The 24133-nt window shown below is 41.0% G+C and overlaps 1 long non-coding RNA gene across 2 annotated transcripts; it reads left to right on the top strand.

Moving 5' to 3' along the window:
* The first annotated feature begins 860 nt into the window (after positions 1–860).
* On the top strand, positions 861–19502 carry LOC124511505 (uncharacterized). Of its 2 annotated transcripts, XR_006961910.1 has the most exons (4): positions 861–1949; positions 2056–2148; positions 2802–3132; positions 17573–19502. It is a non-coding gene; the product is annotated as an uncharacterized LOC124511505 (long non-coding RNA). The 2 variants fall into 2 exon arrangements; XR_006961909.1 differs by having other exon boundaries at positions 2056–3132.
* Positions 19503–24133: the final 4631 nt, after the last annotated feature.

Genomic DNA, 24133 nt, shown 5'->3' with positions numbered 1-24133 from the left:
GAGAACTGAACTTTAATATTTGTCATATGGGGTTCTGGGGGGGGGAGGTCCTTTTCTGAGCAAAACCAAAGCTTCCTAAAGGTAGGATTAAACTATCTCATGAGCAGTCCCCAGGGCTGCACCTGCAGCGAATGTCACTGTTGCGAGCTCCTTCACCTTGTTTCCTGGCCTCTCACTCCTTTCTGATCCTATCACTATTCTCTGTACCTCTGTCCTCCTTCTCTCTGTACCTCTGTACCTCTGTACCTCTGTACCTCTGTCCTCCTTCTCTCCTTGTTCCATTCTACCTCACTACCCCATCTCTCTCCTCTGTGGCTTCACCACAGCCCCATTTCTTTTTCTCACATGCCCCCATTCACTTCTCTTGTCTAATCGGGGTGGACTCCAGTAACGGAGAGCAGAGGGGACCTGACACTGCTGGACATTGAACTCTGTAGACAGACTGTAAAACTAATGTGAGTTGCTGCTTTCCTGAATTCCTGTCCTGTCCCATGGGGCATATTTGCCCAAAAACATTGAGTTCATTCACTTGACCTTGACCAGCTCCGGCCTGCCCTTCCTACTTGGTCACTGTGACTAGAATCACATAAACGAGAGCCTCCTGCATTTCACTCACCTCACCCAACTGATGAGCCGTCTTACTCCGTAGGCTCAACAAACCGCCCAGGCCATCCAGGCTCCCCAACGCTGTAAGATTCCCAGGCACACCAGTCATGCCAAACACTCCATTCTTTCTTCCCGTCAGTTCCCTCCAAACCCTCAAAACTCACCAAGTGCATGATTTTGGATCAGTGCTTGGGCACTTGTTTTTTTCTGCTTCTTGACTTGCGTCTTAGTGAAACAGGTGTGTACATTTTGTTACCACTCACAAAGCTGTACGCACACAGTGTTCATGCATTTTGTCGTTAAGTTTATGCATTAACATAATATAATAAGTAAAAAGTTGACAAACCTCCTCTGTGTTTCTTCATTCCATTTGATTTCACCACTTTGTGTTCTCTTTCATCTGCAAGTCACACTCTTGACCCTGGTTTTTCTCCATGTCGAGTACAGCCTGTGTCTTTACACCACCGAAAGTATAAAACCTGGAGGTAGACAAGTGCCAGGTCCAGAGTGCTCTAGGTTAAGAAAAGTTCTTATATCTCGTGAATCTCCCTTAAAGTCTGTGGAAGGCATGAGTCATCTGGGGTAGAGAGACAGGGAGAACACAGCCTGTCTGGAGGGTTGAGTGATAGGTCTGGCCCCTGATCCCCACAAGGTCTTGGTCAAACACAGGAGATGGACTGGAGATGTGAGTTTAGTTTAAGGAGTAGGTCCATGCTTCATGGATGCCACTGGCAGCTTGACCCTTTTTGTCTGATGAGCTTGTAAGCCTGGCTCCCGGTCCAAGGCAGGAACAGGGCAATAGTTCACGGGGTAGTGGACAGGCTTGTGGAAAGGGCATGATGCACAGGGAAAGCTTCCTATGTTGTCCGTGACATCCCCCTGTCTAGAATTTTATTTTCCCCTGAAGATTAATGGCCCAGTATCCCTCTTCCTGGTCTCCTGTTTTCAGGGGGCTTTTGGGGAACTACACTGCCTGAGGCAGGAAGCACCTATTGTGGGTGCTCAGGAGTTACGGCAGACTAGATGAACTGGTCCAGGCCCAGACAATCAAACTTACCTCCTCTAAAATCCCCTGGGGACTTTGAGAGGACAAAGGGTGCACCTAATCGAATAGATTTGTTTCTGATATGCATAATCTCCTACTGTGTGCAGAGGAGGTCATGGGGAATGGTTATAGCCTGGGGTCACAATCCAAGTGAAGGACCCTGGAGGGCAACAGGGGCATTGGTGCCTGGCCTTCCTATGTCCTCTGGCCAAATGCCTGTTCATCTCTGGGTCTTCCCAGGACTGAGGAAAAGCTGAAGATTTGGCTACAGATTAATGTGTATCCAGCATTTATGAAGGTATGCTGATTGCTTTCTCACCTGTAATTGCCCACTCATTAAGTCTTTGACTCGATAGGGACATTTCCTTGCTTGACGTGTGCTCTCCTGTGACTCTTGCATACAGGATCTCCAATGCTCAAGGACACATAAGACTTTTTGGAGGGTCCACAAACTGTAGTACAGACCAGATGAACTGGTTGAGGTCTTGAAGCCATGGGTAAGAGGAAGCCAGATTCTCTGTTCATTCCCTGAGGAAGCATGGACTGGCTTTGGTAATGTCTTGGGCATGGCCAATCTTGTAGTTTGGGATGAGAGCCATAAGCATTGACCACTGACTTGTGTGTGACCTTCCAGTGAGGGCCTGACAGGTCTTGAACATTCTTAGGATGGGGGTGAGGCCATTAATGTTGCATACGATTGGCTCAGTCTAGGACCTGGGAGTTATGCTGCGTCCCTATAATGATTCTTCTAGGGTTGTATTTACTTTCCTGAGAACCAGGAAAGGTTCTTTACTTTTTAAGATTCATACAACTAAGTTGGGCACACCCAGATAATCCAGAACACTCTCCCCAACTCAGTGTCCTTACATTTAACCAAATCAGCAAAATTCCTTTTGCTATGTAAGGTACCACATTCACAAGTTCTTCACAAGTACATCTTTGGGGGAGCCATTATTCTGCCTACCTTCTATGAATTGAATCATGCCCTCCATAATTCATATGTTGAAGCCCTAACCCCTAATGTGATGCTATTTGGATATAGGGCCATTGGGCCATTAGAAGATTGTGAGAGGGGGTCCTCATGATGGGGTTAATGGCCTTATGAGAAGAGACCTGAGAAGTTACTTTCTTTTTCTTTCTACCACCTGAGGATATGGCAAGAAGGGAGTGGTCTGCACACCAGGAAGTGGATTCTTACCAGATACCAAGGCTGTGGCCACTTTGATTTTGGACTTCCCAGCCTGCAGAACTGTGAGAAATAAACTGGGTCTGTTGTTTAAGTGCTCCAGTCTATGATATTTTATTATAGCAGCTTGAATTGACCCAAACACTCCCATAGTCTTCAATCCCATGCCACACTCCTATCTTTTTACAGGTGATCAAGGCTACTGAAGGGGTATTTGAGTTCATTTATCTGACTTCTAAGGACAACAGTGTTTAAATTCAGAAGTGGACACCTCGGAAGAAATTCTTCATCTAGGGTGAGTTGATCACTCTCCAGACTCCTACCCCTAACCCTTGGCATGTGTTCCTCCAAAGCGGACCATTCATCTTCCCAGGCTAAGAGGTCACCCTCTCTGCACATTATTCTTCATGAGGCACCCAGGACACTGCACTCCCAGGACTGGTCAACCATGCCCCATTCTATACCTGCCCCAGGGTCCCCTGAGCCTCTGGAATAGACTATTTGTGGACCACAGTGTGTTCTTTTCTGTGGATACCTGCATGCACTTAGGTCACCCTCAGGCTCTGACTTCTTTTCCCATGAGTGCTTCTGAATCATAAGAAATTAAAACTGAAGGCAAGCCACAGGAATTACTAGGGAGAAGATTTTTAGTTGGAAGCGGTAACAAGGCAAACCACAGATCTACAAAAGAGGAGGCAGCTATGTTATTTATTTATTTATTTATTTATTTATTTATTTATTTATTTATTAAAGTTTATTTTTACTTATGTTGAGAGAGAGAGATGGAGAGCAAGCGGGGGAGGGGCAGAGAGAGAAGGAGACAGAATCCCAAGCAAGCTCCATGCTATCAGCACAGAGGGCTCGAACTCACAAACCGTGAGATCATGACCTGAGCTGAAATCAGGAGTCGGATGCTTAACCGACTGAGCCACCGGATGCCCCGCAACTATGCTATTTTAGACTATATTGGGAACATTTTGACTATTATTTAACATGGTTCCTTTTAAAATCTTCCCTTTTAGTAAGTGGCCCACCCATTTGGTTTGGGAACACACACTCTGGCCTACTGCCATGGGCTGTAGTTCAGCTATGAACTTAGCTTTCAAAGCCTTTGCAATGTGATTCTGACTTCTTTCACTTGTGTGCCACCCAGAGGCCAATTGTGAAACCTGTTTGGTATTCTATACAGTAGTCGATTTCTCAAACATTTTGCTGTGTTGGCTCTGGTCATTTTCATACATGCGTCTCTTAGGAGTTTGCCAGGACATCATATACAAATTTAGTGAATCCCTTTCTCTGGCTCCATCGTTTCCATAAACAATGCTTATACGCTCTAGCTGGAATAGGGTAAAGTGCCATCTTGTTATTGAGGGGAAGTAACAAGGGTGTAGGGATGGAACGCCAAGCTCTAGGAAACAAGATGACAACAGTCACACACACACTGAGGGGGAAACAGACTTCTTGTCCAGGCAAATCACTAAGCAAACAAATAAAAATGCAGCCACCACAACCACTCACAAGGTGGGAACAGAATCCAAAGTTGGTACAATGTACTGTCTAAATTGCCAATTTTTCAGTAATACACGCAATGAAATAGGAAAGTATGCCTTTTACACAGGAAAAAAAAATCTGTCAGCAGGCATACTGAGGGGGCTGAGATGTTGGACTGAGCAGAAAAGGACTTCAAAACAGGTATTATAAATATGTGATTAAAATGAAAAGAAAGCATAGGTAAAGATAATTACATGACTCGTAAAATAGATAATATGAATACACGAGTTGAAGTTATGAATACAAACCAATGAGAATATCAGGAGTTTTAAAAGTATAATAACTCATACGGATAAGAGAGTTTCCATGACAGGTTTCAGCTAGAAGTAGGAGGAATCTATAAAACTGAAGACAGATCAATTAAGAGTATCCAGTTGATGGACAGAAAAATAAAAGAATGAAGTACAATGAACAAATCTTAAGATACCCTTGGGGAGCCATTAAATATATTGCATTAAACACATAACCTTAGTTCTAGAAAGAGAACAAAGAAATAGGCAGAAAAATTTAATGGCTGAAAGCTCCTCAAATTTGAGGAAATGTATTCATGTGTGCACTTAAGAAGGTCAACGAATCCATAACAGCTTAGACACAAACATATCTGCCCTTGGAATCTGTAGACTAGATGCACCTAGTCTAGGTCACTGTTCTACAGCGTCTCCCCTTTGGCCGTCTCAGCTGAGATGCACCACAAAGTTTCGGTAGGGCCTTCAAGCTCCTGGGAGGATGTACAGTCAACTGTAGTTCATTTTCATCTTTTGGGGCATAACCATGAGTAAAATACAGGCTAATGATGGGTTCACGGGGCAACTGGAATAATTCTTCTTAGTTTCCTTTACATTGGTCGCTAACTCCACCTGCCCCTGGGCTCCTTTGTTTTATTTTGTTTATTCTTTTAGAGACTTTTGATTCTATTTGTTTATTAATTTTTTTTTAATTTTAGAGAGATAGAGAGGAGAGGGAGAGAATCTGAAGCAGGCTTCACACTTAGCATGGAGCCCGATGTGGGGCTGGATCCCAAGACCCTGGGATCATGACCTGAGCGGAAATCAAGAGTCAGATGCTCAACCGAGTGAGCCACCCAGCCGCCCCTACAATTTTGTTTTTTAAAATATGACTTTTTAAATAAACTTTTAGGGGTACCTGGATGGTTCAGTTGGTGGAGAATATGCCTCTTGATCTTGGGGTTGTAAGTTTGAGCTCTGCGTTGGGTGTGGAGATTACTTAAAAATAAAATCTTTTGAAAAAATAAATAAATGAACTTTTAACTTGGAATAATTTTAGACTTACAGAAAAGCTGGAAGTTAAGTATGGAGGGTTCCTGTGTACCTTTCATTCAGTTTCTTCAGGGTTAACATCTTACATAACCTTGGTGCACCTGTCAAAACAATGAAATTAACATTGGTACAATACTATGAGCTAACCTAACTTTATTCCCATGTACACAGTCTTGCCACCCATAGCCTTTTTCACTTCCCTGATCAGATCCAGGAGTCTCTATTTGCCTTCTTTAGCTTTTTACAATATGTGACAGTTTTCACTCTTTCCTAGTTTTTCATGATCTTGATAATTTTGAAGAATACAAGTCAGGTATTTTGTAAAATGTTTCTCACTGTTGGTTTGTATGATGTTTTCTCTTGGTTAGATTTGGATTATAGGCTTTTTAGATGAATATATCACAGAAATGGATTGCCCTCTCATTGCATCATATCAAATGATACCACTACGAGTTATCCCTGGTTATATTCACCTTGATCCCCTGGTTAAGAAGGTGTCTTCCAGGTTTCTCCACTCTAAAGTCACTACTTTTACCTTTTCATATGTTATTTGGAAGTGAGTGAGTCACTGAATCCAGCCTGCACCCAAAGAGGAGGGAAGTGAAGTTTTGCAGGGGTTTCCACAATTTGCCCCTTCTCTTTGCTGATTTCTTTATTCAATATTTTATTTACAACCATCTGGTAAAAGATACTCACTTTATTCTTTTGGGGTGTCAGCCTATATGGCCAACATACATTTTGGGAAATTGCCCCAGCTTTAGCCATTGTGATGTCCTTCAGATCCAGTGTACAACATGATGAACTTTGGTTAATAATACTGTATTGTATACTTGAAATTTGCTGAGAGAGTAGATGTTAGGTGTTCTCACCACACACACACACACACACACACACATGCACACAAAGTCACTAAGTGACAGATTTGTTAATTTAGCTTGACTCTGGTCATCATTTCACAATGTATACCACATATCAAATTATTACATTATATACCTTAAATATACATAGTGTTAAAATCAATTGTACCTTAATGAAGCTAGAAAAAAAATCTTTGATTTATGGCATGAGATGATGCCCCAGGGCCACTGTGCATTTTCATTTCTTCAGCTCTGGAATCAACTGTTTCTCTAAGGTCCTGCACTCTTATCACATCCTACCAAATTCTTTCCTAACACAAAGCCTTGTGAGTGTTTCCCATGAAGTCAATAACTAAGAGAAAGTCATAATACATCCTAGCCAGGGACATATTGAGCCTGCTAGCAAAACAGGGGCAATATTTCAATAGAATAGTGGAATCTAGCTGTCATGTACTCACAAGACCCTGGAGGTGGACATGGGACAAGAATCTGTGATTGGTGGCCAAACGGTATTGAAGATTAAATTTGGAGACAGGACTTAACATCACCATGTTGTACACTGGATCCTGTGAACTTATTCATCTCATTTAAAGTTTGTACCCTTCAGCCAACCTCCTTTCTTTTCCACTCCTCACCCCCACCAGTAACCATGCCCTGGAAGGATGTACAGTTTTTAAATAAGTAAATAAAAGTTACAGATATACCAAAAGGACACGGGAGTCAGTCTGAAGGACATCACAATGGCTAAAGCTGGGGCAATTTGCCCAAATGGCAGGAACTGAATTAGATGGTGGGAACGTGTTTCTAGGATGGTTTCTAGAAGTGGGGAATGATGAAAGCCCTTGGTGGAGAACAGCCAGAATTGCTATGGCAGACAGCAGAAGTAGGCACATTCGAGGGGGTAAACTGTGTAAGACCAGGTAGTTTTCTGGCACCTGAGGGGAGTTAGCAGGCCTGGTAGTGTTTTGAGCCACTCTTACTACTTTTCAGACCTACTCCCTTGTGCTGACTTCCAAGTTAGATGAAACAGAGATGAACAACCTCCGTCAGTCCTTCAGATAAACCACCAGACAGGTTTGAGCGCGCGCACACACACACACACACACACACACACACACACACACTAATTTGCCACTAAGGTCTATTCTGTTCCTTCCTGATTCAGGGAGCAGGGTGCCTCTCTGGAAATGCAAGTTGCTATTGCTTTAAAACCACCTTATAGCTGGGAATGGGGGGAATAAAGGCAAATAAAGTCACCACAGAACTTTTCTACTGTGTTGAAGTCATATTGTTTTCTTGATTCAGCATTTGCTTGGCTGCTGTCAGTTGTTGATTGTTTCGCAGAGTTCTGATAAAGTTGGTTCTGACATTTTCTGCTTGTTTTTTGATGTGTCTCGGGGGGAGATGAGAGCTTGCAGCTGCCTACTCGGCCATTCTGATGACATTACTCCTCTGGATATTGGTTTTTATTTTTTTATTTTTTTTTCCAACGTTTATTTATTTTTGGGACAGAGAGAGACAGAGCATGAAGGGGGGAGGGGCAGAGAGAGAGGGAGACACAGAATCGGAAACAGGCTCCAGGCTCTGAGCCATCAGCCCAGAGCCTGATGCGGGGCTCGAACTCACGGACCGCGAGATCGTGACCTGGCTGAAGTCGGACGCTTAACCGACTGCGCCACCCAGACGCCCCTGGATATTGGTTTTTAAATACCATACTCTGATTTTAAAAATATGAGCTTTGCAAACGGGTACAGAAGTCAACCTGAAATTGCTCCCCATAGGCAAAGCTAGAACAATTTGAGCAAATACATAAATAATATGAGGACTGGATTATAACCCCCAAAACAAAATAAATCTCCATGAGTCCATAATAATGTCAAATAACTAACTAAATAAATAGATGGGGGTGGGAAAGGGGAGCAGATCTCCCTTACAGAGCAATTTGAATTAATTCCAATTACTCTCCCTGCCCTGGAATGTGGGCTGGACTTAGTGACTCACTTCCAAATGAAAAGGTATGGAAGGGGAACATAAAAAGTGGCTTTACAGTGGAGAGACCTGGTAAGTCGCCACTTCAACCAAGTGATAAATGTTAACATCGCCAGTATCATGTGTATATAATGTACCCCTGATACGATTAGATGAGAAGGGCAATTCTTCTTTGTGGTAATTTTCTCCACAAAAACCATAATTTCAGTCTAATAATAAGAATACAGGAGACCAACAAAAATTGGGGGACATTGTACAAAATAGGTGAGCAACACTCTTTTAAGTTTTCTAAGTTAATGGAAAACAAAGAAGGATCAAGAAACTGTCACAGATCAGAGACTGAGGAGATACAGTGACTGAGGGCTGTGATATTCTGGATTAGATTCTTGTATGGAAAAACCACATTTGTGGAGAAACTGATGGAATCTGAATAGAGTCTGCCATTGAGTTAATAGCATTGTGTCCATGTTGATTTTTTAGTTCTGACCGGCGTCCCCTGGTGATGTAAGATGTTCTCATTAGGGCAAGAACTAGGTGGAAGGGTATGAAAAAAAATTCTACGTACCATTTTAGAACCTTTTATGCAAATCTAAATTTATTCTATGATAAAAAATCGAATAGAACAAAAAATAGAGGATACACTTTTGTGGAAGGACTCTGAACAAGTTTGGGGATGACAAATTATGCTAAAAGGAGAAATTCAATCAATTCTCCAAAACACTAATTTTTCAGACCTCACTTATTCTGTAAATTCTCTACAATTCTACCCTGGGTCTGCATCTTGCAGTGTTTTCATCTTACAGTGTTTATGGTATTTCGTTTTATTTTGGGAAACATGTTTTATTTTAAAGTAGTCAGATTGATTAATAATGGCCTTCACATTTTGTGCCTTCTGTATCTTGGAGTCCTAAAGATAGTCTCCTTTGTGTTATCATAAAAGTTTAAAACTTTTGTGTTACGGGAACTAGAATATTCTCCCTTTCCTCACCTAACGATTCTTGGTTGAGCAAATTACGTAGGGAAGTTTCAGGATATGTCAGCTGGACTTTGACCCCAGGCTTCTCTGGATCTGTTTCTTTTTTGTACGCTGTTTTACTTTGGATGGAGTGAGGTGTCTGATGTTAGAGAACCCCAGACACAATGGATCTTTCCTTTCATTCAAGTTAATTTTGTGTCTTTTGAGAATGTTTACAGTTCATACATACTTTAGAACTTCTAATTTGTTGATAGTTTTTAACCGTTTTGAAAATTACATGCACATTTTATTGCTAAACCACACTGAAGGTAAATCACAGAAATCAGTATGTTTCACCCCTGAATACATGCATCTCCTAAGAACTAGGATAGTTTACACAGCCAAGAAACTCACATGGGCTAGATAAACTTACCTAATATATATTAAATTTTGAAACATTTTTCAATCATTCAACTAACATAAGGTTCCACATTCTTGGGCCTCTAGAACCCACATCACAGACACCTCTGTCTAAACATCATTTATCCTACAGACTGTGTACCATAGACAAAATAGATTCCACATCTCAGATATTTCAATATCCTATTCTAGACATTATTTCTAGAGACTCCATTGCTAAGTCCAGAAAAAAAAATCCGTTTCTGGTACCATTTCAATCACTCAGGTCTCAGCCACATTCACTTACCCCACGGACATTTGCTACTGAACCCACTGACACTAATCATTGACCCCATACAAGTCCATCAGTGTCTCCATATACCACCATAATTAATCTCCAAAGTCCCATCACCCATTTCACAAACTAAATTCTACAACCCACTGTTCCAGTGAGATTTGTGGGCAAGTCCCCAGGTGGGGCAAGAAAGAAGAGAGGCACCAAAGACCCCATCTTTGCTCACATAAAGATTGTTGTCCTTCTCAAAAATGACCAGCAGATGGCAGAAAAATCCATGTTTTGGATACGTAGACTCCTGTTCCAAACATTACGGAGCTTTGAGATAGGGGTTTTTTGTGTGTTTGTTTTCTGTTTTTGTTTGTTTTTGTTTTTGTGTTTGTGTTTGAGACCAGCTAATCTGCCTGGTGAATAATGAGAATTAAAGATCATTGTGATATCAGAAAATTCTCCATCAAAACATTTTCTTCTCAGCCCATTGCAGCCCACCAGTGTCACTGATAACACTCCAGTGTCACCGATCCCAATCTGTACCTATCTGAAGATTCTTGTGGTTCATGTCACCCTTCTCTTCATTAAAACCCATTAGGAGGCAATAACAACATTGAGAACTATTTATGAAAGTCCTGAATGTAGTATTTCATGTTTCCTACTAGAGTTTTTGGCATTGCCATAGAGATTATTTGTTAATCCAAAGTGATGAATCTGTAATGGCCAGAGTGGTGTATATAACATATTTGGATGAAACTAAGAGTTCTTCTGCCTCTTAAATTAGGTTGGTGGAGGCTGCCCTATACTTCTTGTAATAATAATAAGAGCCGATGTTTGTTCAGCACTTACTATGTGCTAGGCACTGTACCAACCACTTTACATAGTAGGCAGATTGAATCTTCACATTAACCCCACGAAGCGATGACTATTAAACATTTTTTACAAAGTATACAGATGCCCAGAGAATTCAAGTAATGTGTTTCAAGGCCCTACAGTTAGAAAAATGCTCGGGACCGCATCTTTGCATCTATTCACACCATATGCAATGAATAATATGGTGGTAGCATTGTTGGGGCTTTATGGATTCAAAAGAAGTTCTTGTTCTCTTGCCCCTGCAACACATGTGTTGGAATCTTCTCATTACAGGATCTGGGAACCAGTTTTAGTTGTGTTACCCTGGGTGAGTATGACCATTAATTAGCTCTTCAGGGGGCATTGTGACAATATCTAGGCTGATGTGAGCAGAATATTTTAAACCAGGACTGACCCACTCGCTCCAGGTTACACGACTCCCTTTAGGGCAGTGGAATGTTTAAATTACACATCCCAGCTGTTGGCAGGGATCAGTTCAAGTCTGTCTTCTTTTTTTTTTTTTTTTTTTAAATTTTTTTTCAACTTTTATTTATTTTTGGGACAGAGAGAGACAGAGCACGAATGGGGGAGGGGCAGAGAGAGAGGGAGACACAGAACCGGAAACAGGCTCCAGGCTCTGAGCCATCAGCCCAGAGCCTGACGCGGGGCTCGAACTCCCGGACCGCGAGATCGTGACCTGGCTGAAGTCGGACGCTTAACCGACTGCGCCACCCAGGCGCCCCTCAAGTCTGTCTTCTTTTCCTTCAGGCAAAACATCACTCCATTCTTCAACTTGCTGTGTTTCTCTGGTGGTATAGCTTGACGCTCAAGAGCTTTGAGCAGCAGCTCTGTATCAGCACCCCAGGGCTGTTGTGAGACATGTGGTGTGCAGTGTCACAGTCCTGTGCCTAGAAAGCAGTTTCCCTACTCATTGTCCCATCTCCTACAACGCGCTACAGTAGTTGGGATTCTGGGTTGAAAGTAAGAGAAACCAACTCTAAGGCATTCATTTAAAAGGGAGTTAAGGGGGGGCGCCTGGGTGGCTCAGTCGGTTAAGCATCCGACTTCAGCTCAGGTCATGATCTCGTGCTCCGTGAGTTCGAGCCCCGCGTCGGGCTCTGTGCTGACAGCTCAGAGCCTGGAGCCTGTTTCAGATTCTGTGTCTCCCTCTCTCTCTGACCCTCCCCCGTTCATGCTCTGTCTCTCTCTGTCTCAAAAATAAATAAACGTTAAAAAAATTAAAAAAAATAAATAAAAGGGAGTTAAGAAAGGATTGCTCATCTTTCTCTATCAGGAACTTCTCCCTCACCCACATGGCTCTTTTGGTCATGACCATCTTTCCCTGGACACAGAGTAGAAGGCTTGGGTCAACCCAGTCCAATCAGAGTACCCCAGCTCAGACCACACTTATTGGGGAATGAAGGGTACACGGCCCAATGAGAGTTCTCCTTGGATTTTTATGCCCGAGAAGAGAAAAAGCTGGTTATTTTCTGTGGGGTTTCTGAGTTGGCAGATGAGAACCTGTCTGAGGAAGGAGGCCAGAAGAGTCTCGCAGATTCATGAGGGGGAGAGACGGACTAAAAGTCCTACGGGTATTGAGTCCTAGCATCAAGCTAGGCCTGAAGCCAGGGGCAGTTCTTTATTTCCTAATTAGGAGAGCTCATAGATCTCCCTTTTATGCTGAAGTGACTTTGAGCTAGTTTTCTGTCACTTATAACCTAACGTACTGGTTTGTATGCCTCAATCTACAACGGGCTCTGTGGGTTCCTTCAGGCCCTATTTAATCATTTCCTTAATGGATGATTATTTTATTTGTAAGATCTTTATTTTTTTAAGTTTATTTGTTTATTTGAGAGAGAGAGAGTGCAAGTAGGGGAGGGGAAGAGAGAGAGAGAGAGAGAGAGAGAGAGAGAATCCTAAGCAGGCTCCGTGCTGTCAGTGAACTGTGAGATCGTGACCTGAGCCAAACCCAAGAGTTGGAGGCTTAAGCAACTGAGCCACCTATAAAGATTTTTAAAGGAGAGCATCTCACTAATCAGCAACAGAGCCCTAGAATGTCACCATTCATCATCCTTCAAAGTAGCCTCAATATCTGGTGCTGGCTTTGGCATCATCTGGTGTCACATTATAAATGAATTCATAGGTTTAGGGATATTATCTTGTTATTGTCTGTTTTCTCTTGGTGAAAAATTTAAGGTCAAAATCATTAAGTAATTTTTGTAAAGGCAAATTGCTGAACTTGAGGAGAAAATCCACTAAAACTTTTCAACTTTAATATTAGGCATTCCTAAAACCTAAATATGGAACCAGGGGATACTTACGTTTGCACAAAAATTTGGCATCAAGAGCACGAGTTAAATCACACACAGATCACTTAAATTAGCACAAATGGTCTATCCTCATCATCTGTTTGCCAGCTCACTTCCCTGACAAGCAATGATGGTCTCAACCAAATACTGTAGAGACTCCTAAACTCCCCTCAGCTTGCAAAACCAAAAACTGAATTCAGAGTATGTGAAAGAGAGATGTTGTAAACATGCTTATGGCAAGATCTGGAAATTACTAAGTATGCTATTTTTCAACATATATGTGCTAAGCATCATGAAGGCCAGGATACCTCCATCTTCTGTCATTAACAATATGAATTGGTTATCTCCAAGGGAAGTATTCAATTTGAGTCACATTTTCAGGAAACATCTCGAAAGACTGGAAGGTAAGAGCTTATATGCCAGTAGTCACATTTTGAGATTGTCTGCATTGTGTTAGTGGGTCCTAGATAGATGAGAAAGTCCAACAGAAACAGAGGACAAAACTGAATGGTCAGCATTTCATTTTGTTGCATTATTTTAAAGTTAGTGGTTATACAAAACCAAGAGCACACTGTATATACAGTATGTTAGCCAACTTGACAACAAATTATATTAAAAAATAAATAAAAAAATAAAGTTAGTGGTTATAGATTCAGTCATACAAATTTAGTATAACAGAGGTTTACAAAGGAATTGTAATTTAAATACAATGCATTATGTGACATATTTAAGTAAATTGCACTTTGAAAAGAGAAAAGGTGTTTTTTAAGATGTACTCAGAGGTGGAGTATGTTTTTCATTGTATATGGTATTGCTATAAATGATATCTGCTGATAGTAGCCTTGATCACTTGGTTAAGATGGTTTCTTCAGTGTTTTTCTACTAGAAAATCACTATTTTCTCCTTTCTGTATTCTATTCTCTGGGACATGGTAAGTCCTCTCCATACTTAAGAGAAAGGAAATGAATTTCCCACCTCCTAGAAGGCACATATCTACACATGCTATTTGAATTTTTTTTTAACTTTTATTTATTTTTGGGAGACACAGAGAGACAGAGCATGAGCAGGGGAGGGGCAGAGAGAGAGGGAGACACAGAATCTGAAGCAGGCTCCAGGCTCTGAGCTGTCAGCACAGAGACCGACATGGGGCTCGAACCCATGAACTGTGAGATCATGACCTGAGCTGAAGTTGGACGCTTAACTGACTGAGCCACGAGGCTCCCTTGCAATTCTTCTGTAAGGAAGATTTGTCCCTTCTCCTCATTTATTTAATATTTTGTTTTTATTGGCACAGAATGATGGATATTTATTTTATTCTTTGAGTTATAATTTAATATTATGTATTTGTTAGGAAAATTGTCCCGTATTTTAATTGTTTCAGTTGTTACACATTTTGCTTGGAAAATTGTTCCAGCCATGGCTATTGGGAGTTTTTTCATATTGATTCATGTGTCTTTTTAATATACCTGGGATCATCTTGTGTTTTAACTGCCCTTGCCCTGTATACAGCCCTTTTCCAAAAGAGTTCTGATTTCTTTTATTAGATAATGGTGTTTAGAAACCAAGATCTGGGCACTAGGTGTGCTCATTGTTATCAGGGTGTCAATGCCTCTAGGTCTGCTTAGGAGACAGAGCCAGTAAACAAACAAACAAACTAATTTAATAAATAATACAAACACATATTTATATATGCATATTTATTTATATATACATACATATGCTAATCTTTGTATATAAGCATATCTATTTGTGCATCTGGGCATCTGAATATATATTAAAATAAACATGAATTCATACTGCACTCATATATCTCTGACCACAGATACAATGTGGTCTTTCTCCCCCTTGCTTATGCAGGGGTATTGGATGAGTTCATGGGTGGTACTGAGAGGCCCTGATAGGGCCTAGGAACAAGCAATTGATCCTTGACCCATTTGGCACCTTCTCCTGATGCAAAAGCCTGGGCATGTGGCTAAAATCAGGGTGGGGTGCCCAAGTGGCTCAGTGGGTTAAGTGTCCGACTTCAACCTAGGTCATGATCTCACTGTTCCCAAGTTCAAGCCCTGTGTTGGGCTCTGTGTGGACAGCTTAGAGCCTGGAGCCTGTTTCAGATTTTGTGTCTCCTCCTCTCTCTCTGCCCCTCCCCCACTCACGCTCTGTCTCTCTCTCTCAAAAGTAAACATTAAAATAAATAAATGGCACCTGGGTGGCTTGGTTGGTTAAGCGTCCAACTTCGGCTCAGGTCATGATCTCATGGTCCATGAGTTCGAGCCCCGTGTCGGGCTCTGTGCTGACAGCTCAGAGCCTGGAGCCTGTTTCAGATTCTGTGTCCCCCTCTGTCTCTGCTCCTCCCCTGTTCATGCTCTGTCTCTCTCTGTCTCAAAAATAAACAAACGTTAAAAAAAATTAAAAAAAAATAAATAAATATCAGGGCTCATGGCCTAAAGAAGATTAAATGTTATATACTAGAGGCATGGCAATAGGCCCCTGACTGGCAAGTAAGGTCCAGCCAAGTGTCTGCCTGAACTTGGGAATTTGCAGAGAATGGAGAGAGAGTGGTCATTGTAAGGTGAGGATGTAGGGACATGGCTATGTACAAGAAAATTCATGGCCGACTTTGAAGGACATTGGGGGAAAGTGACTATAGGGACTAATCTCTGAGCAATTTTGTGACATCTTACAGAGTTCTTTCATATTGCAGGACCTTTCCAGGGCCAAAGAAGTAGTCACAAGAAAATATTGGTTTCCTTTTAGGAAATGAGGATGATTTCAGTACATTGTTAATTTGCATTATCATAACATTAAAACCATGATTAATACTACACTGGTGAATCTTGTTCCTTTTTAATCTATATGAAACTAGGATAGTTGTGATGTGCCATTGATATCATTTTTTGCTTTTACATTAACAATATGACTGAAATTAATACTGCAATTAGGAATGAAGAGATAGTTCAAAACTAGGAGAATAAATTCATATTTTTATGAGTATGCTGAGGCTTGAAAGAGGTAGATCCTTGGGGTGCCTGGGTGGCTCAGTTAGTTGAGTGTGCAATTTTGGCTGAGGTCATGATCTCATGGTTGGTGGGTTTGAGCCCCACACTGGGCTTTGCGCTGACAGTGTGGAGCCTGCTTCAGATTCTCTGTCTCCCTCTCTCTCTCTGCTCTTCCCCAATCACACTCTCTCTTGAAAATAAATAAACATTAAAAAAAGGGTTAGATAATTATTTATTAAAGTAGTGTTCATTATTGCCAGTGTGAGTAATAATAACTACTAACCATGAAATATACAATACAAGTCCAATTGATTGAGTGCTTACTTGGTATCAGGTAATACTTCAAGTACATTTCATGTTTTTAACATTTAATCTTGGCAGTGGTCCTGTATGAAAAGTTCTGTAATTATTTACATTTAACAGTTGAGGGTTCTAAGGAGTGAGCTGTTTAACGAGCTGTCCTGAGGTCCTACAGCCAGAAATTAATGCAATTTGGATTTTAACCCAAGTACCTTGAGTTTAGGTACTGTTAAGTTAAAATTTGTCTCTCATGATGATTAAAGGAATACTTACCACAAACCACTAATATTATTTATCCACATTCTGTAATATTATCATGTTATATCAGTAAAGACAGAAGGACTGTATTAAAGTCTTTTCCTAAATCCTTCATTGGTATCCAGGCTCCTACCTGGCTCCCAACTTCCTGGTGGTCTCTGTATCCTCCTGGTTATCATGGCCATGCCTGGGCAAGTCTACTCTTGTACGCTATTATACCACTGGATTGTTTACTTAGAAGTTGGTGAGTCTGTAAAGAATGCAGAGTCCCTGCCTATGGTATTTCACCATTTGGTTGTAAGGGGTAAGAATTCTCCCTGCTGTGGTGGTTGAGTGGGGGATAGGGCATGTGGGTGCCATGGGGCTACGTATTTTGTCTTTCTGAGACTTGGCTGGAGACACATGAATACATAACCATGAGAGGGTCCATGTATACTCTTTTCCAATCTCTCAATCAAGATGGCTTTATTCTAGGGACTCACCATTTCAACAGGAAAATGCAACTCTATGAAATCACATTACCAGGTTCACCCTACCATCTCCTCTCCATACACATCTCCCTATGAGAACAGAGGATTCTCCATCCTGCTGTGAGAGAATGTGCAGTATGTGGGGGTCAGACAGGTCCTGGTCAAATACCAACACTGCAGCCTCCCATCCCACACATATTCCTGCGTCTGCATCATTTTTCCTCTTTCCTCCACAGATGATCAAGTCTCCTGAGGAGAAATTTCAATATACCTACACATCTGATGAGAAAAAGCACCATGGTGAAAAAATACATTCATGAGTGAGTATTTTCTAGCAAAAAAAATACTCCATTTAGAATGAGCTCATATACCCCAGCACTTTGTTTTCTCTGACCGCCAACATGAACCCTCAATTTTGGCCAACAGACCAGAAACACAGTCATTGTCTCTCCTTAATAATTTAGGACATTGTGCTCCCAGGACTGCCTATCCAGGGCTGATCTGCTTCCTTGCCCAGGGTATCCTGAAGCCCCAGGGCTGGATTCACTCAAACTACAGAGGGAACACAGTGTGCTGACACTCCAAGTTTGACTTCTTTCTTCATGAGCGGCTTTGAGTAACAATAAATTAAAATTGAATAGATGTAGCATGCAATATGGGAATGTACAACTAGGAGCAGAAAGAAAGCATCTTGGTGTCTACAAGGCAGAAGCTAATTCTACCATGAGTGATCCACCAAATGTTCTTTCAGCCCAGGAGCTATTGCTTTCTCTCTCCTGCTGTACCTTGCTCCGTCTCCCTCTTCTTCTTCTTCTTTTTTTTTTTTTTTTTGTTCTCCTTCTATCTTCATTGCCTTTACTTATTCCTTGTTTTCTTTCTGTTTTTGCCCATTCTTTATATTTGGTGTACCTCTTTGTCTTCTCTTTTCCCTATCATCACTACCTGCACCAAGCCTTTTTCTTTACTCACAAAATTTGACCCCCTGATGGACAAAGACAGACCCAGAGTTGTTAATAGATGGGCTGGCTTGGTGTGTTGAAACAAGGTGAAAATGGATGGCTACCATATGATATGCTAACACAAGGGTGACTTTCAGACAAAGAGATGAGGGAAAAATTCTCCCAATTCAGAGAGGACAAGGAAGTGCTCCTGGTTATATTGGTTCTGTGGAAAGAGAAATGACCTGAAGTTAAAAAATACCTGCATTAGTTTTCTAGGACTACCATAGTGAAGTAACACAGACTGGTTGGTTTAAACAACATAAATTTATTTTCTCACAACTATGGAGACTAGAAGTTCAAGACCAAGCTGTGAGTAGTGTTGGTTTCTTTTGGGGCTTGTCTCCCTGGCTTGTACATGGTTGTCTTTTCCTGTGTCTTCACATGGCCCTTCCTCTGTGTGTGTCTGTGTCCTAATCTCTTTTTATAAGGATGCCAGTCATATTGGATTAGTGACCCAATGACCCCTAGTGACCTCCTTTTATTTATGCCTTTAATGACCCTCTCTCTAACTACAGTAACGTTCTGAGGTACTGGGGGTTAGGACATCAACATATAAATTTTGGGAGCACAATTCAGCCTATAATAATAAATGGACACATGGGCAGTGGTAAATGAATGTTCCAGTCCATTTCCATCAGCAGCTAATTGCAGATGGTGTCACATGGAGGGGAGGTTCCACCTAGCCAACCCATGGAATCACAAGAAGTAATAAAATGATGGCTACCGATGTAATCAAATTTATAATGAAATGGACACACAATGCAACTTGCACATTTCAATCACACAGTCTAAAGAATTTTTGTGAATAAATACACTAGGTAACAATATCTTAATCAAGAGACAGAAAAACAGCATAAATACTCCAAGTCTCTCATACATGTTTGGAGCTAATCATTCCCTTAGGCCAGACAAACATTGACCTATTTTCTATAAATGTAATTTTGGATGTTCTAGAATTTAACATAAATAGTTAGCAATCTCTTTTATAAATGGTTTCTTCCTCTCAGGACAATGCTTATAAAATGCATCCACGTTGTCATTTATACTGGTAGTTCGTTCCTTTTCTTGGTGGTTACTATTACATTGTATGAATAAACCAAAATTTGTTTATTCATTCAATTACTGATAACAAATGTTTATTTCCCAGGATTTTTGCCATTATGAATAAAGCTATTATATACATTCATTACAAGTCTCCTTATTTTTAAAGAAGTTCTCTGTTTTCATTATTTGTATAAATAATATGTTTGTAATCTGTTGATCCTATGATAATTGTATCATTAACTTCATAAGAAAATGTTGAATGTTTTCCAAGTTGGTTGCAATATTTTATAATCCCAAGAACAAACTGGAAGAATTCCAGTTACTTCAAATCCCTGTCAACACTTGGTATTGTCATTCTTTTAAATTTTAGCCATTGTAGTGAATATGAAGTTGTATCTTATAGAGGCTTTATTTGTGTTTTTCCAATAATATTTTTAGGGACCATTGGCCATTCCTGTATCATGTTGTTTTTAATATTTTTTTTAATGTTTATTAGTTTTTGAGAAAGAGAGAGAGAGCATACTTACGGGCAGGAGAGTGTCAAAAAGAGGGAGACAGAGAATTCAAAGCAGGCTCTGTGCAGTGAGCACAGAGCGTGATGCAGGGCTCAAACCCACCAACTGTGAGATCATGACCTGAGCCAAAATCAAGAGTTGGCCACTTAACTCACTGAGCATCCCATGTATCATGTTTTATGAAGTGTCTATTCAGACATTTTGCTCATTTTTATTGTTATTTTTCCTTTTGAGTAGCAAGAGGTTTTTTTTCTTTTAATATATTCTGGATATAGCATGTTTGTCAGATATATGTGTTTTGCATTTAACTCCCCTCTCTGGGGCTCATTCTCTTATTTTTGGAACTGCAGCTTTTGAAGAATGAAAGTTTTAAATTTTAATGAGGCACAATTTATCAGTTTGTCTTTTATACTTTCTGGTTTTTGTGCCCTATGTAAGAAACTATTCCCTATGCAACTGATAAATTTCATTTCATTTAGTCTCTCAGCAGATAAAGCTTCCTAGGAAATATATGTCACCTACATATACACAAATATTTATAAACATTTTTGTGACTGTGTGTGTGTGTGTGTGTGTGTGTGTGTGTGCACATGTGTGTGTGGCCTGATAGGCACAGAAAACCTTCCTGTTCCCATTTGGTTCCCTAAGCCTGTGCCATTTTTTCCACAGTCTTCTTTTCTAGAATTCTCTTCTGATTCCAAGGTCACTGGTTGAACTCCAGGGAGAGCGAGACCACAGACAATTGGTGCGTGGATTTGGCAGCCTCTTCTGTGCCTATTAACCATAACCATGTCTACTTACATTCTTGACCTTCTGCCAGGAGATCTATGTTTCTCTGAGAGTTTTAAATGGGAAGACCTGCTCACTGGAAGGTTGAAATTGGGGGTCGGGATCAATTAGGTTGGGATTGTAGATGTAGAAATATCAGGCGGTGTCTTTATTCCTGGCAATGCATGTAAGTTCACCCAGATTTCTGAGTCTGCACCATGTCCCCTAGGGCCTCCTTTCCCAGAATGGACCCAGGTATGTTTGGGACCCTTTGGGGCCTTAGGGTAGAAACTGTGTGCATGTGAGTTTGAATGAGTGGATTTATGTTAAAAACTACATAAACCTGGTACTATATTGGTAAATTTACTTTACAGGGGTACATGCTGAAACTACTTTACATATATACTAGGTTCGAACAAATAATAAAATAAAAGTCAAGTTTCCTATTGTCAGAAAAAAAAGGTACAAATAATCAATAGGTGAGAGCTATAATGAGCACTATATTATTCTGTAGTTGGCATTAGTATGAAACTCAGGTTTATTTTAATATATATTGAGAGAAAGGGTCATAGTTATAACCATGTGGATATACTTAAATTCATATGCATACATATGTTTCCTAGTTCTGTCTACTGAGAAGGCCTGGAAGCAGTGACACCCCAGTAGCAATGACGAACCCGTGTCCAGATACGATTTTCTAAATTCCATTATTCAACTAAAAACCAATGGGACATGGCGAAGAGTATAAAAAGGAAAAACGGTGCCTTTCCAGTGGAGAAACTTGGCGGACCCCAGCCTAACCAAGTGATCATTGTTAACACTATCAGTGATGTAATATCAAGGCTAGGTACTTGTGATACAGTGCAACGAGAGTAAGTATTTCCTCTTTGTGCTATTCTTGAAAATCGACAGCCCCAGTCTGATCATGAAAATACAACAGACACATCCAAATTGAGGGAGTCTCCAGAACACCAGTACACTGTAAAACTTCCAGGTCACTGAAAATGAAGTTCCATTAAGAAGTTGTCACAGACCAGGGGTGCCTGGGTGGCTCAGTCATTTAAGCGTCCGACTCTTATTTCGGCTTGGGACGTGATCTCATGGTTCATGAGTTTGAGCCCCCATCTGTCAGCCCAGAGCCTGCTTGGGATTCTCTCTCTCTCTCTCTCTCTCTCTCTCTCTCTCTCTCAAAAACAAATAAATAAACTTCAAGAAATTAAAAAAAAAAAGTTGTCACAGACCAGACTAATTTCTGCAGTATCCTGGATTAGATTCTGGAACAAAAAAGAGGGAAAAGTGGTAGAAATCTGAATAAAGTGTCATTTAGTTAATAGTATTGTACTCATGTTAATGTCTTAGCTTTAACAAATATACCAGTGTTGCATAAGATGTTACCATTAGAGCAAACTAGGTAAAGAATATGTATGAATTCTTCGTACTATCTTGGTACCTTCCTCTGTAAATCCAAAATGATCCCCAAATTTAAAATAATTAACAAAATAAAATTAGATTAATAAAATACATAATTAAATTAAATAATAACACAGAGAAGACACTCTTTTTGGAAGGACTCTGGGAAATTTTTAAGTTCATAAATTATGTTCAAAGGGAAACTTCAACCAATTCCCCAAAACACTCTTCAGACCTAATTTTTATCATAAAGCTGTAAATCCTTTCCAATTCCAATCTATGTCTGTGTCTTATATTTTTATAGTGTTTATGGTACTTTGGTTTATTTGGGGAAAGATATTTTATTTTAGAGTAGTGGAATTTATCAACATTTTCCTTCATATATTTTGGAACTTTTGTGATTTGAAGTCCTAAAAATGTTGCCTTTTGTGTTCTTATAAAAGTTTAAAAGTCTTTTATTTTCAGAATTTTAATATGACAAGGAACAATGTTTATATTTGCAAGTGAGTCTTAATTCTGTGGGAACAAGGAATATCCTTTCTCCTGTGATTTATGGTTCTGCAAATCATCTGGGGAAGGTTAAGGGTGTGTCAGGTGGAGTGTGACCTTGGTCAGATTGGATCTGGATCTGTCCCTTTGTTTGGACCCAGGGCTCTTGCTTTGAGAGGATGAGGAAATGTCAGGAATTGTGCAATAAGAAGGATTAGAGTCTGGCATGAGGTTGCTGGATGAAGAAGAAATAAAAGATAATTGATGAACAGAGAAGATAAAGGGAATTTGTCATCAGGGTGGTTTATCAACTTGGGATTTGTTTTTGTAAGTTTTATTGATGCGTACACTACTTACAGAAAGTAAACAAAACTTAAGCGTACACTTCAGTGGAGGTGTACAAAACTAACTCAGTTCCGTTAGCAGCAGCCAGACCAGGAGACAGAATATTAAACTCTATTATATGATTCCGGGCCTAGTGAACAGAGGTCGCTGGAGCCGAGGTTTGGTACGGATCGTTCATCTGGATGCGGGTCCATTCACAGTACCCATTCATGGAGGGCACACACATGGAGAACAAGGAATGGTTTCCTTCCCATACCTTGTAGTTACAGTCTTTTTGTTTCCACACACACTCTCCAAAGTCAGGTTGAGGGCAGGAATGCCAGCAGTGGAGGCAGGGCTGAACCTAGGTGTGGAGGGAGATACAGAACTGCCCACTTCCTGTTCATACACTCCATCCTGGACCGACAAGGGCAACAAGGGTCTGTCAACAAGGAGAGGCTAAGGGGAGCAGTGAGGAGGGAAAGGACAGAAAGGGAACAGTGGGAAGAGGTCAGGGAATGGAAGGAAGGTGAAAGAGCAAGGGTCATCCAGAGGGAGACAGCAGGGAGGAAGATCTGGGAACAAGGACGTGGGACAAGAGTAGTTCCTGGGCTGCAGAGAAAAATCACCATACTCACTTGACATTTGCATCCTGTTCTGTATGCTGCCTCAAAACCTAGCCTCTGCTGTCTGGTGAGCCGGTACCAGAAATAGACCAGATGGCATCTTGTGAAGCGCAATGTGCCCCCCCTCAGATAGCCTGCAGTGAGGGGGGAGCATGGCCTGAGTTAGTATACCATGTATGCATATCCCCTGGGAAGTCAGACCAGAGGGTCTAGAACCCCTGAGGCTGGTACAGAGTCAGCCATGAATGAGGGTCCAGCATTGCCCCAGGAAGAGTCTGTCAGATCATGATAATGGGGCCCTTGGTCCTTGGTGGGGTTAGTTGCAGAAGTCAGGTGGTCCTTTTAGGAGGAGGTAGCAAGGTTGAGGGGCTGTATGTGGACAGGGATGCTCACCTGCGATAAGTAATAGTGATTGTTGAGTGGTCCTCAGCCTATAACTACAGTCTTTCCAACTGATGGGTGAGTAGATCTCGTGGATTGTTGGGATGCCTCTGGGAGCCTTGAGTACCTGCAATGGGAGGGAAAGAGTGACTAGGACCTTAGGTTTACATAGAAGTTGCTAGGCTCCAGAAACCATCCAAATCTCTCAGCAAGAGCAGATAGTCTTGCTGATTTTGAGG

Source organism: Lynx rufus, unplaced genomic scaffold, assembly GCF_022079265.1.
Source record: "Lynx rufus isolate CCGP_SWC_20201006 ecotype Redwood Valley unplaced genomic scaffold, mLynRuf1.p SCAF_16, whole genome shotgun sequence".
Classification (NCBI taxonomy): domain Eukaryota; kingdom Metazoa; phylum Chordata; class Mammalia; order Carnivora; family Felidae; genus Lynx; species Lynx rufus.
Note: the sequence above shows the minus strand (reverse complement) of the source record. Positions and strands in the feature narration are given on the sequence as shown.